General features: G+C 39.3%; 1 pseudogene; it reads left to right on the top strand.

Moving 5' to 3' along the window:
* Positions 1-8,859: 8,859 nt before the first annotated feature.
* On the top strand, positions 8,860-10,358 carry LOC116546009 (annotated as a pseudogene).
* The last annotated feature ends 3,124 nt before the right edge of the window (positions 10,359-13,482 follow it).

Genomic DNA, 13,482 nt, shown 5'->3' with positions numbered 1-13,482 from the left:
TGGACACCTTGTTTCCCTTGGTAGCTAACGGTTTGAGTAAATACAGACTATCTTCCTGAGAGGAAGAGAGTGCATCTGAACAAAGGAGAATGTCATCTACATAGTGGATGAGTGTTGAGCCCTGGGGAAAAAATGAAATCATCTAAATCAGGTTTTGATATTTGGGAAAAGTCAGTAGAAATTTCTATATGTTCTTGGGGCATTACAGTCCACGAACATTGCCATTCTTTCCAAATAAAGGCAAACAAATATTGGCTGCCTGGATCTACAGAACACTAAAGAAGGCACTGCAGAGATCCACAACTGAGAAATGCTGGCTGGTAGTGGGTATAGCTGATAGAAGGGTATGTGGGTTTGGGACTACTGGGTGCCTGGGTATTATGATATTGTTCATTGCCTTCAAGTCCTGCACAAATTTCCATCCTCTCCCACTTGGTTTCTTGTTCTTTTCTTTCTTTTTTTTTTTTTTTAAGAGAGTTCTCGTTTACTCCCTGCTCCCAGACATATATACCTCTCCCTCCATCAATACCTACTTCTAGAGTGGCACATTTGTTACAATTTGTAAACTTACACAGTGGTCCCCAACTTAAGATGGTACAACTTAAAATTTTTCTTTATGATGCCATGAATGATCCACTTTCAGTAGAAACCATACTTCAAGTACCTATATAACCATTCTCTTTTTTCACTTTCAGTACAGCATTCAATTAATTACATGAGATAGCCAATATTTTATAGGACTATTGCAGGGAATAATGATCCACTTTTTCAGGTAATCTTGTATGATAGAGGCAATTCCATCTATGACTTCCTGTCGTAGAGGATATTGTTTGAGTTTGGGTAGGGTTTCTTTGGGTTTATCTCTACCTTTATTGGAATGGCTGATAATATTTTCCCTGTATCTGTATTTGACTGAGACCATAAGTGGGAGGGGACATCCCTGAGCAAGTGCTCTACTTCTGGGGTTAACAGGAAGATTGGGGAAGCTAAAAGGAGTTTTGCTATCTCCTGCACTTTATTCCAGTGTTCTCTCTTCTCTCCTAATGTTTCTTTCTCTGTCTTGATTTCAGTTTCCCGGTCACAAAATGACACCTTAACTTTACTAGTACTAAATTGTGGTACATTGTCAGGATGTATTTAATTTGGTATTTTTGGTCTCCTGGTTCCAATTCTAAAAAAAAAAAAAAAAAAAAAAAAAAAAATCACCTTTTGATAAAAAAGAGATATGGGCATTATAGATGTTGAGGAGATCACAGCCCAAAGGATTGTCAGGGGCCCCAGGGCATATTAGAAACACATGGGACTGACAGAGTATGTAACACTTAGAGCCCTCAGCAGGGGAGCTGAACCCTACGAAACGGTAGGGTTTAGGTTTGAACTTAAAACATGAAATAGTTTTATTAGATATACCCACCATGTTAATTCTTTAATTACTCCAAGGAATGGGGTTTCTAAATAAGGTGGGATTTGTAAGATATATAGTTGCTTCTGTGTCAATTCAGGTAGTTGTAACCTCATGGTTAATTGTTACATTCATCTCTCCCAATTTCTTTTTCAGGGTAGAATATTTGGAGAGGTGAAACCCCAGTACTTTCTCAGAGCACCCCTAGTTTTTGCACCCTCCTGCCTTTTGTTTCAGCCTAAAGCAGTCCCTTTTGAGGTGTCCTGGTCTTTCACAGTAGTAATATCTGGGAAGGAAGAGTCCTCAGACTGAGGGAGCTTCTAATCTTTCTAGGGCTGAGAGGTTTGAGAAGTTAATTGCTTTAGCTATAAATGCATCGCTCAAGCCATCTTTGTTTTAACTTTTTTATTATTGTGCAGAATAATTGGTTAGCTAAGTTAACTAGTTCATTAGTTCTGGCCATGGTCCAATTTGTCATGTGGCATTTTACAAGGGCGGCTAAACCATCATCTAGTCTGTTTAAGAAATTTGCATTTAATAAGGTATCATTTTTATTGTTTTCAAAGCAGTCAGCTGACATCCTATAACATTGTCTCAAAGTTTTATCAAAACTTGTGAAATAATCTAAAGCTGATTCATTTGGGTTCTGGCAGCATTGCTGGATTTTATTCCAATCCACCACCCTTTGGAACACTGAAGGAATGATATTTAACAGAACAGTAATTTGTTTCTGTGTGTTTTTGTGCCTGTCTTCTGGATTTTGGAGGGCTGGTTGTTGTGATTTTATTGGGCCTTCAGTGCTCAAATCTGCTATAGGGTCCAACCACTGTGCTTTTCCCAACCATTCCTTAGGTTTAGCTTCTGAGACCAACATATGCACTAGCTGATAAAGGTCTGAATTACCTGGGTCATACGTTCTGATAATCAGCTCAAATTCTCAGGCAAACCCAGGTGTATCTTTATGGAGGTCAGGAAATTCTTTATGTCTCATAACTCAGTCTTGACCAGGATTCACAGATGGTCGCTGGGGTTCCCCTACCTATTTACTGGTTGTTCCTGAAACAGGGTGATCATGAGATATGTCCCTGCAGGGTCCCTCTTCCATGCATCTTCCAGATAAAGGGCTGCCACTGGGCCTACCAGAAAATCAGCAGGAGGTAGAGTCTTTGAAGTTAGACTCCTTGCTGCCTTCCGTTGAGCAAGTGGTAGACAAGGAGGAGAAGATGGTAGATTGGAACATGCAGGAGAAGGGGGAAACAAATCTGGTCCAGGAAGTTCAGAGAGTTCAGGGTAGAGTGGGGGTGTAGGTGGAGGTAGGGGAGGTGCCAAGGGAGAAGTAAGGGATTCCAAGGATTTCTTTAAGAGTGATGAAGATTAGAGAGTTCTTGCTTAGCATTTCTAAGTTGTTTGTTGGCCTCCTGTAAGGGGATGAGGTGAACGTTCCCCCTTTTGCTACTCTCCAGGTACCATTGAAAGCGGCTCTCTCATCCTGGTTGTTTGGTTTTCGTGCATGTGTTTTCCATCCTGGTTCACAGTTACACTAATTTGGGCATATCAGAAGATCCCCATTTAGGCCATTGTAACTTAGAATCTGCTTTGGTTATAGTGGTCCACTTGGTTAAATATTTGCATGATGATTCACCATAAGTATTTTGCACCTAGCCAGAGTTTATAAAGGTTGAACTTTATGTTCCACAGCTGCTGGGGTTTTAGCTAACTTAGAGGCCTCGTTCCCCATAATTTAGAGTTACCCTTCAGATTTGACCAAGTCAAGACATGTGTCGGACCCAAAGTGTGCTACTTGCAGACCCTAAACTAGTTCTGCTCTCCAGTGTCGTGGCCACCTGGCACGGTGTGTCAGGGGCTCAAGATACAGGAGTGGTCAGCTCCTCATATGTACCTGCCAGCTGAGATTAGACGACAAGTATGTTCTTCTGAGAGGGAAACGTGCATAGACCCATTGCATGTCTTAGGGAACATTCCTCCCAGACACCTTCACATGATTCTCAGTCACCTGAGAATGTCCCAAAAGGCTGAGGAGAGCAATGTTTTCTTATTTCTTCAGAGTGGAAGATTCCACACTCATAAGCTAGAGGGTTTGGAGTTGGCCAAATCTGATAAGAGAAAGGCTAAAACACACACACAAAACCCCAACAAGACAGACACAAATGACAAAACAATTAACCAAAACTAACAATGATCACACAAATTATATGATTTCTGAGCACTCCAAGTGTAAGCTGAAATTAACACCAGCTGGTTATTAATGCTATAGTCATTTAAAAAGAATTTTCAAGACAGAATCCCAAACCAGTTTCTTACCTAATGATGGACTCCAAGCTGAAGACCACTCTCCACCAATGCAGAAGCAGACAGGCTCACTTTCCTTGATGAAAGCAAATGGAATCTCCAAAAGAAAAGGCGGCTTTTTTGTTTTGTTTTTTGTTTTTTTAAACAGCAAATAAACCTTAGACCCCAACTGAAAAAGTTTGGAATAGCAGGGATCCCTAGAGGAAAAAAGTCCTGGACTTACAGCAAATCGTTCCACCAGTTTGGGCTATAAAGTACCCAAGCTGGTACCAAGCACTGATAGGAGAGCTGCTGCAGGCCAGGCAAACTTCACTTAGGATCCCTCCATGGTTATCACATGTCAATCGAGAAAAATGATGATAAGATAAGTCTCAATCATTTTAAGAGGTTTATTTACCAAAGTTAAGGATGTGCACCTGGAAGACATGTCTATGCTTTTCTCCAAAGATGATTTTGAAGCCTCCAAGTTTAAAGGGAAAAGAGTGAGATATTGAGAAGTATGCAATTTTCTTTTATATATACATATATAATATACTATATATATTTACATATATTGCACTTTAGGTTCTGGGGTACATGTGCAGAACATGCAGGATTTTTGCATAGGTACATACATGGCAATGTTGTTTGCTACCTCCATCCCCGTCACCTATATCTGGCATTTCTCCCCATGTTATCCCTCCCCAACTCCTCAGCCCCTGCTGTCCCTCCCCTAGTCCCCACCAACAGACCCCAGTGTGTGATGCTCTCCTCCCTGTGTCCATGTGTTCTCATTGTTCAACCCCTGCCTATGAGTGAGAACATGCGGTCTTTGATTTTCTGTTCTTGTGTCAGTTTGCTGAGAATGATGGTTTCCAGATTCATCCATGTCCCTACAAAGGACACAAATTCATCATTTTTTATGGCTGCATAGTATTCCATGGTGTATATGTGCCACATTTTCCTTGAAGTATACAATTTTCATGTAAGAGGTGGGTAGGGAAAAATAGTTATTCATGCCTTTGTCTGGCTCAGGGAATCTTCATTTTTACATATTAAGATTACATAGACAAAATGGGGCAGAGGAACAACCAGATATGCATTTGTGTCTCGTGGGCAAGGAGTGCAAAGATAAGCTATCAATTTACATTGCCATGGTGAAATTTTAACAGAAATACCTTACGGTAAAGATCTTGTAACTCACTAGGAATTTCCTTGTCAGAAAAATACTGGGAGGCATGTAGCTTTTCATCTTGTAGCCGTTTTATATAGGAACCAAAAGGGGGAAGCAGGTTGCATGATCCAGTTCCCAGCTTAAATTTCTCCTTTGGCTTAATGAGGTTGGGAGTCCCAATATTTAATTTCCTTTCACATACATTTGTCAAAACTCACAGAACCTGCAACACCAAGGGTGAACCCTGATGTAAACTAAGTAAATTAGGTAATGATATGTCAATGTTTTTTAATTGCAACAAATGCACTACTGTGGTGTGGAATGTTGATGGTGGGGAAGTTACATATGTGTGGGTGGAAGGAGTGTATGGGAACCCTCTGTTAACTTTCCTCTCAATCTTGCTGTGAACCTAAAGCTGCTCTAAAACATAAAATCTGTATTTTTTTTTAAAAAAAGCACATGTATCTACCAACTGAAGAACAAATACTTCTTTCAAGCACACATGGGAAATTTGTAAAAATTGAATGCATTCTGGGTCAAAAAACTCAAAAAAAATAAAAAATATGTATATTTATTGCATTCTTATTTATTGCATTCTTCAATCATAATGTAATAAATAAGAATCAATAACCAAAAGAAGCCCCTCAAAAAGCCAGAAACTTTGAAACTACAAATATGCACTTCTAAATATACACGTTGGGACGAGGTGGCCGAGTGGTTAAGGCGATGGACTGCTAAATATACATGTTACAGAATAAATCTCAATGAAAATTATCAAATATTTAGAAATGATTGATAAAATAAGTACTACATATCAGAAGTTACAGCAAATAGCTAATCAGTGGTAGGCCACAGCTGGTTTGTACTGCCTCCTAGAAGCTGGTTTCTAAATATTCAGGAATTTGCCATCCCATTGTTAAATGGCTTGAAATCATCCATGACGGGAACATTTATACTATAGAAATCAGCAAAAATTGCAGATCAGGCTTTCTTTATTCTAAGCATTTTCTGTCCTTTTTTTCCTTTCTTTCTCTCTCTTTTTTTTTAAAGAGTCTGTTTACCAGTACACCACTTGGAAGGAAATATAAAGTTATAAATATATTTATTAAAAACAAGAAACACTGAAAATTAGTAAGCTAACATTCAATTCAATAAGGTAGAATAAAAGAATAAAGCAGTGATGCTAGTAAATATTGAACAATCAGGTCTCTGAATATAGTGCCATCATGAATGTTGGCAGATATTTTCATTTATGCTAATAAGTAAGATGAGGTAAAACAACAAAGGCTTATGTTTGCACTTCACTCATCAGTGATATGACTGATTATTTTGTGACTCAGACAATAGTTTCAAATACTGGAAGAATATTTTCTAAATTTTTGTATTATTCAAAATAGAATAGCTACAGATACTGGCCAGGCATGGTGGCTCACGCCTGTAAACCCAGCACTTTGGGAGACCAAGACAGGTGGATCACCTGAGGTCAGGAGTTCGAGACCAGCCTGGCCAACATGGCAAAACCTCATCTGTACTAAAAATATAAAAGTTACTCAGGCATGATGGTAGGCACCTATAATCCCAGCTACTTGGGAGACTGAGGCACGAAAATCCCTTGCACCTGGGAGACGGAGGTTGCAGTGAGCTGAGATCACACCACTGCACTCCAATTTAGGTGACAGAGCAAGGCTCTGTCTCAAATATATATGTATATATATATACAATACAGTTTTATGTTCAAGCTGTATTATTAATATTTTCTTTAATACTTTCATCACATTCTTAAGTCTACAGAACTAACAAAACATAAATCAAGCCCTATAACATTGACAGATTCCTGTAGTTTAATACTCTGATCATGGTAAATTTTAAGCTGCCATGACATTACTGGGAAAAGATGCATAATAGCATACCATTATATAGCATTTCCTCCATTCAGATACAATAGATGTAAATAACCTCAAGAGCATAAATAATAGTAAAATGTAGTAAACTAATTAAGAAGTGACAGGTTTGGGGTGCTAATTAAGTTTGTTTTTAATATAATTTAATTGTAATTTCATAAAATTGAATTTTAATAATAGTTATCTTAGCCAGATGGCAAATTTTCTAAAAACATAACTGATACTCACTAGCTGATATGAGTTGGCTCCAGCACACCACTGGTTAACCCAAAGAATACAGAAAGAAAGAAATGATAGAAGTCAAAGCAGAAATTAGTAAAATTTTTAAATGGGCAAATTATAGGGGTAATGAACAAAACTAAAAGCTGCTTCTTTGAAAAGATTAATACAATAGTCGAATATTTGTCAAGACCAATGAAGAAAAAGAAAAGATACAAATAAAAAAATTAGGAATGCAAAATGGGACAAATGCATATATATGAAATAGAAAGTTTTAAATTGTTAGAGAATACTATGTATGATGATTTATGTTAATATTCAGAGGGATGGATAATTTTCTAGAAAAATTTTATTTAACAAAATTTTCTCAAGAAAGAAAAAATATGAATATATCAATTACCATTAAAGAAAATAGACTTGTAATTGAAAATATCACTCCAAAAACAGATCTGCCCAGGCAAGTTTTGTCGGTGAATTTTACGAAACCCTCAAGGAACTGATAATGCCATCTTTTACAAACTATTCTGTGAAACAGGAAAAGATGAAGAGATGCCCATCTTATTTTATTCACTGTATAACCTTGATACTAAAACTGAACAAAAACACAGTAAGAAAATTATAGATTGGCCTCCTTTATGAACAGAAATGAAAAATAAAATTCTAAATAAAATTTAAATAAAACTAATCAATCCATCAGTGTATAGACACAACCATCATCTTAACCAAATAGATTCAGGAATGCAGGGATAATTTAACATCAGGAAATCTATCACATCACTGGATTACCAAATTCACTGAGAATTGGCCATTGTGGTTGCTATGTGAACAGATATCTTTACTTGAGCAGATTAATGTGGCTTCAGGTATATAGTTTGATTTATACTTTTTGGTATAAATCAAAAGGTATTTTTGGCCCATTGATTTAGAAAATGTATTATTTTCTATCCCTTTCAGAAAAGAGTATGGAAACAGATTGCATTCACATGGAACAGAAAAAAATAAACATTTACAATTTTGTCCCAGGTACATTTTAACTCTTCTGCTTTCTGTCATGATACAACCTGAAGAGATCTGGACCATCTGCACATTTCAGGACATGACATAGATTCATTGCATTTTTTACATCATGCTCATCGGGCAGAATGGGCAAAGAGGTGGCTTAATACACTGGAGGACTTGGCAAGATATACATGTGCTGCACATGGTGAAAGATAAATCCTACAAAGATTCAGAGACCTGCCAACTTGCTAAAATTTTTAAGGGTCCAGTGGTCAGGGGCATGCCAAAATATTCATTCCATAGCAAAAGAATACTTGCACAATCTTGCATTCCTTACCACAAAGAAGGAACCATAACACCTAATATGTCTCTTTGAGTTCTAGAAGTGACACATTCTGCAGTGACCCATATGATGGATGACAGAGAATGCTGTCAGCTTTGAGTAGAACTAGGACAAAAAGAGGACTCTGCAATAGATTAAGGTTATGATTCAAGCAACTCTTCTGTTTGAACCGTATGATTTGAAAAACCCTATGACACGGAGGTGCCAGTGATGAGAACAAATTCAACATAAAATTAATGGCAAATTGTGGTAGAAAAATCATAATGGGCAAGCCGGCGGCGCGCCTTCCCCCCAGCCCACACCGCGCATGCACGGGAAGGGGGGCGGTGGGGGTGTTCGGGCCGGCTAGACATTCTGTGCTCGTGCAGGAGGAGGGCTGCTACCATCAGGGATGTGCATGATTCCCCCACCCCGCCCCCTTCCCGAACTCCAAAAAAAAATCCAAAACACACTGCCACCCACTGCGCCCCGAGTCCATCCTGTCCCGGCCTGCTTTTGTTAGCGAGCGCTGGGAACCCACGGCAGTGTCTGTGGCTGTGCCAGGCTGCAGGATATGGGTCTGCAGGATGGAGTTCTTCCGGTCTGGCGTGCTCCTGATCAGAGTTACTCTGATCTGAAGATTTTGGTGTTTAAGGCATTAAGATAAAAGCCTGAGTTGTTCATGGAGTTTTTCATCAGTATGTCTGAAACCATTAAATATAATGACGATGATCATAAAACTCTGTTTCTGAAAACACTAAATGAACAACGCCTGGAAGGAGAGTTTTGTGATATTGCTATTGTGGTTGAGGATGTGAAATTCAGAGCGCATAGATGTGTTCTTGCCGCCTGCAGCACCTACTTTAAAAAGCTTTTCAAGAAGCTTGAGGTTGATAGTTCTTCAGTCACAGAAATAGATTTCCTTCGTTCTGATATATTCGAAGAGGTCCTGAACTACATGTACACAGCAAAGATTTCTGTGAAAAAGGAAGATGTTAACTTAATGATGTCATCAGGTCAGATTCTTGGTATCCGATTTTTGGATAAACTGTGTTCTCAAAAGGGCGATGTATCCAGTCCCGATGAAAAAAATGGTCAGTCCAAAAGTAAGTATTGTCTCAAAATAAATTGCCCCATTGGTGATGCTGCTGACACCAGGATGATGACGTAGAGGAAATCGGGATCAGGATGACAGTCCTTCTGATGACACAGTAGAAGGCACCCCCCCCAAGTCAGGAGGACGGCAAGTCACCCACCACAACGCTCAGGGTTCAGGAAGTGATCCTGAAAGAGCTGGGGAGTGAGGAAGTTAGGAAGGTCAATTGCTACGGCCAGGAAGTAGAATCCATGGAGACCCCAGAATCAAAAGACTTGGGGTCCCAGACCCCTCAAGCCTTAACATTTAATGATGGGATGAGTGAAGTGAAAGATGAACAGACACCAGGCTGGACAACGGCCGCCAGTGACATGAAATTTGAATATTTGCTTTATGGTCACCATCGGGAGCAGATTGCCTGCCAGGCGTGTGGGAAGACGTTTCCTGATGAAGGCAGATTGAGGAAGCATGAGAAACTCCACACGGCAGACAGACCGTTTGTTTGTGAAATGTGCACAAAAGGTTTCACCACGCAGGCCCACCTGAAAGAACACCTAAAAATCCACACGGGCTATAAGCCCTATAGCTGTGAGGTGTGTGGAAAGTCATTTATCCGCGCCCCAGACTTAAAGAAGCACGAGAGAGTTCACAGTAATGAAAGACCATTTGCGTGCCACATGTGCGACAAAGCCTTCAAACTTAAAACTCACCTCAAGGATCATGAAAGAAGACACAGAGGGGAAAAGCCTTTTGTGTGTGGCTCCTGCACCAAGGCATTTGCCAAGGCATCTGACCTGAAAAGGCGTGAAAACAATATGCACAGTGAAAGGAAGCAGGTTACCCCCAGTGCCATCCAGAGCGAGACAGAACAGTTGCAGGAGGCAGCAATGGCCGCAGAAGCAGAGCAGCAGCTGGAAACGATAGCCTGTAGCTAGAGGCGGTGGTGCAGGGACACTTCGCCTGGAAAGTGGAGACTGACATGATGTGGATCGTAATGAATGCCAGTTACTATATTTTTGTGGACATGTATGGAACATTGTACTCAGTGGACTTCAGGCAGTACTTGGTTAGGTGTTTTTAAGACTTTTCAAGGAAATGATGTTCCTCGGTTCTGAGCAAACCGTTTCACTGTCCTGTCTGGTGTCTAGTATTAATGTTGCCAGTAAGCACCCCCTCCCACTTTTTGATGATTTTAATTTGAGAACTCCTATGTCCAGTTTAGAAGTGAGAGACTTCCATTTTTTATTTCTCTACACTCACCACCCTAGTGGGTGCCCTGCACAGTATAATAATTAGGTAAATTGATTTCCTAATCATCATAATTCTATGTGACTTATGGTCAAAAGAGCAGTTTTAATAACTTAATAAAAGTACTTCAGATAGACGCAGAAAATTGGGGAGTGGTTGACCAAGAACACTGCGCAAATATAAAAACAAGTTCTGGGAATGCAGAATGGCATTAGATTTATATTTGGTTTGTTAATTTTATATCACTGTCTTTCACTGTTTTTGTGGACAAATAATGGTTGCTTTGCTGGAGTGTTTCTTCCTCGATTTTGATTGCCCTGTACCTACCCCAGAAGCTATAGTCACACATCCTGAAGGCCGAGCAAACCTACCAGGATGGTGGGGGGTCTTGGGGCCAAGCTCTTAGGTTCCTCTTATTTGAGGCAGTGCCACTGTGCACCAGCTGGGATTTGTGAGTGGACCCGTGGTAAGAAGAGTAAAAAAGGCTCTCAGAGATAAGGTTTTATATGTGTAACAATCCCAAGATTTCCTAGATTAAAATATTTCTTAATTGAAAAAAAAAAAAAAGAAAAATCATAATGCTGGTCTCTGAGGTTCTAGAGCAAGACCATTTGCAGTAGAAAATTACACACCTTTTAAGAAACACCTCTTGGCATGTTCCTGTGCCCTAATAAAGATGGACCACTTAACTATGTGACATTAAGTGATAGTGAATCCAGAACTGCTTTTTATGACCTGAGTTTTGTAATATTCATCAAAGCATAAAGTCAGTCTGGCCCAGCAGTAGTCCATTATAAGACAAAAATTGTACTTCAGAATTGAGATATAAAAGGATCAGAGGGCAATAGTAACCTACATGAGCAGGTAAATTAGACCTCTTCGGTATAGGTACCTAAATAATAAACAGATCACAATACATACAACATTTTTATGCTCTAGAACCTCAGAGACCAGCAAACAAACAGAAAGCAACAACAACAGCATCAACAACAACAAAAACAACAACACAAAAGCCCCCACAAAAACCCTATCCAAGGGTCAGCAGCCTCAAAGATCAAAACTAGACAAACTCACGAAGATGAGAAAGAATAAATGAAAAAAATGCTGAAAACCCAAAAGGCCAGAGTGCCTCTTCTCCTACAAATGATCTCAATGCCTTTCCAGCAAGGGCACAGAACTGGACAGAGGATGAGATGGATGAATTGACAGAAATAGGCTTCAGAAAATGGCTACCATAAAACTATGTTGAGCTGGAGGAACATGTTCCAACCCAATGCAAAGAAGCTAAGAGCTTCGATAAAAGGCTATAGGAGCTGCTAACTAGAATAACCAGTTTAGAGAGAAACACAAATGACCTGATGGAGCTGAAAAACACAACATGAGAACTTCATGAAGCATACACAAGTATCAATATCCAAATCAACCAAGTGGAAGAAAGGATATCAGAGTTTCAAGACCACCTCGCATTGAAATAAGGCATGCAGATAAGATTAGAGAAAAAAGAATGAACAGGAATGAACAAAGCCTCCAAGAAATATGAGACTTCATAAACACCATTGATTGGAGTACCAGAAGGAAATGGGGAGAATGGAAACAAGTTGGAAAACACACTTCAGGATATTATCCAAGAGAATTTCCCCAACTTAGCAAGACAGGCCAACATGCAAACAGAGAACACCACTAAGATATTTCATGAGAAGATCAACCCAAAGACACATAATCATCAGATTCTCTAAGGTCAAAATCAAAGAAAAAAATGGGGCAGCCAGAAAGAAAGCTCATGTCACTTACAAAGGGAGGCCCAGAAGACTAACAGCAGAACTTCCAGCAGAAACCCTACAAGCCAGAAAAGAGTGGGGGCCAATGTTCAACATTATTAAAGAAAAGAATTTTCAACCCACAATTTCATATCCAGGCAAGCCAAGCCTTGTAAGTGAAGAAGAAATAAAATCCTTTCCATACAAGCAAATGCTGAAGGATTTAGTTGCCACCAGGCCTGCCTGGCAAGAGGTCCTGAAGGAATCACTAAATATGGAAAGGAAAAACTGGTACCAATCACTGCAAAAACACATGAAAATATGAGGACCAATGACACTATGAAGAAACTGCATCAACTAGTGTGCAAAATAACCAGCTAGCATCATGATGACAGGATCAAATTCACACGTAACAATATTAACCTTAAATGTAAATGATCTAGATGCCCCATTTAAAAGACATAGACTGGGAAATTGGATAAAGAGTCAAGATCCATCGGTGTGCTATATTCAGGAGACCCATCTCACATGCAAAGATACACATAGACTCAAAATAAAGGAATGGAGAAAAATTTGCCAAGCAAATGGAAAGAAAAAAAAAAAAAGCAAGGGTTGCAATCCTAGTCTCTGTCAAAATAGGCTTTAAACCAACAAAGATTAAAAAAACCAAAAGACAAAGAAGGGCATTACATAATGGTAAAGGGAACAATTCAACAAGAAGAGCTAACTATTCTAAATATACATGCAGCCAATACAGGTGCACCCAGATTCATAAAACAAGTTCTTAGAGACCTACAAAGAGAATTAGACTCCCACACCATAACAGTGGGAGACTTTAACACCCCACTGTCAATATTAGACAAATGAGACAGAAAATTGACAAGGATATTCAGGACTTGAACTCCACTCTGGACCAAGCAGACCTAATAGACATTTACAGAACTCTCCACCCAAATCAACAGAATATACATTCTTCTTAGCACCACATAGCTCTTATTCTAAAATTTACCACACAATTAAAAGTAAAACACTCCTCAGCAAATGCAAAAGAACTGAAATTATAACAAACAGTCCC

Source organism: Sapajus apella, unplaced genomic scaffold (genome assembly GCF_009761245.1).
Source record: "Sapajus apella isolate SASKATOON/1434 unplaced genomic scaffold, GSC_monkey_1.0 scaffold498, whole genome shotgun sequence".
NCBI classification, from domain to species: domain Eukaryota; kingdom Metazoa; phylum Chordata; class Mammalia; order Primates; family Cebidae; genus Sapajus; species Sapajus apella.
The sequence above is the reverse complement of the archived record's forward strand: the minus strand, read 5'-3'. Positions and strand labels throughout refer to the sequence as shown.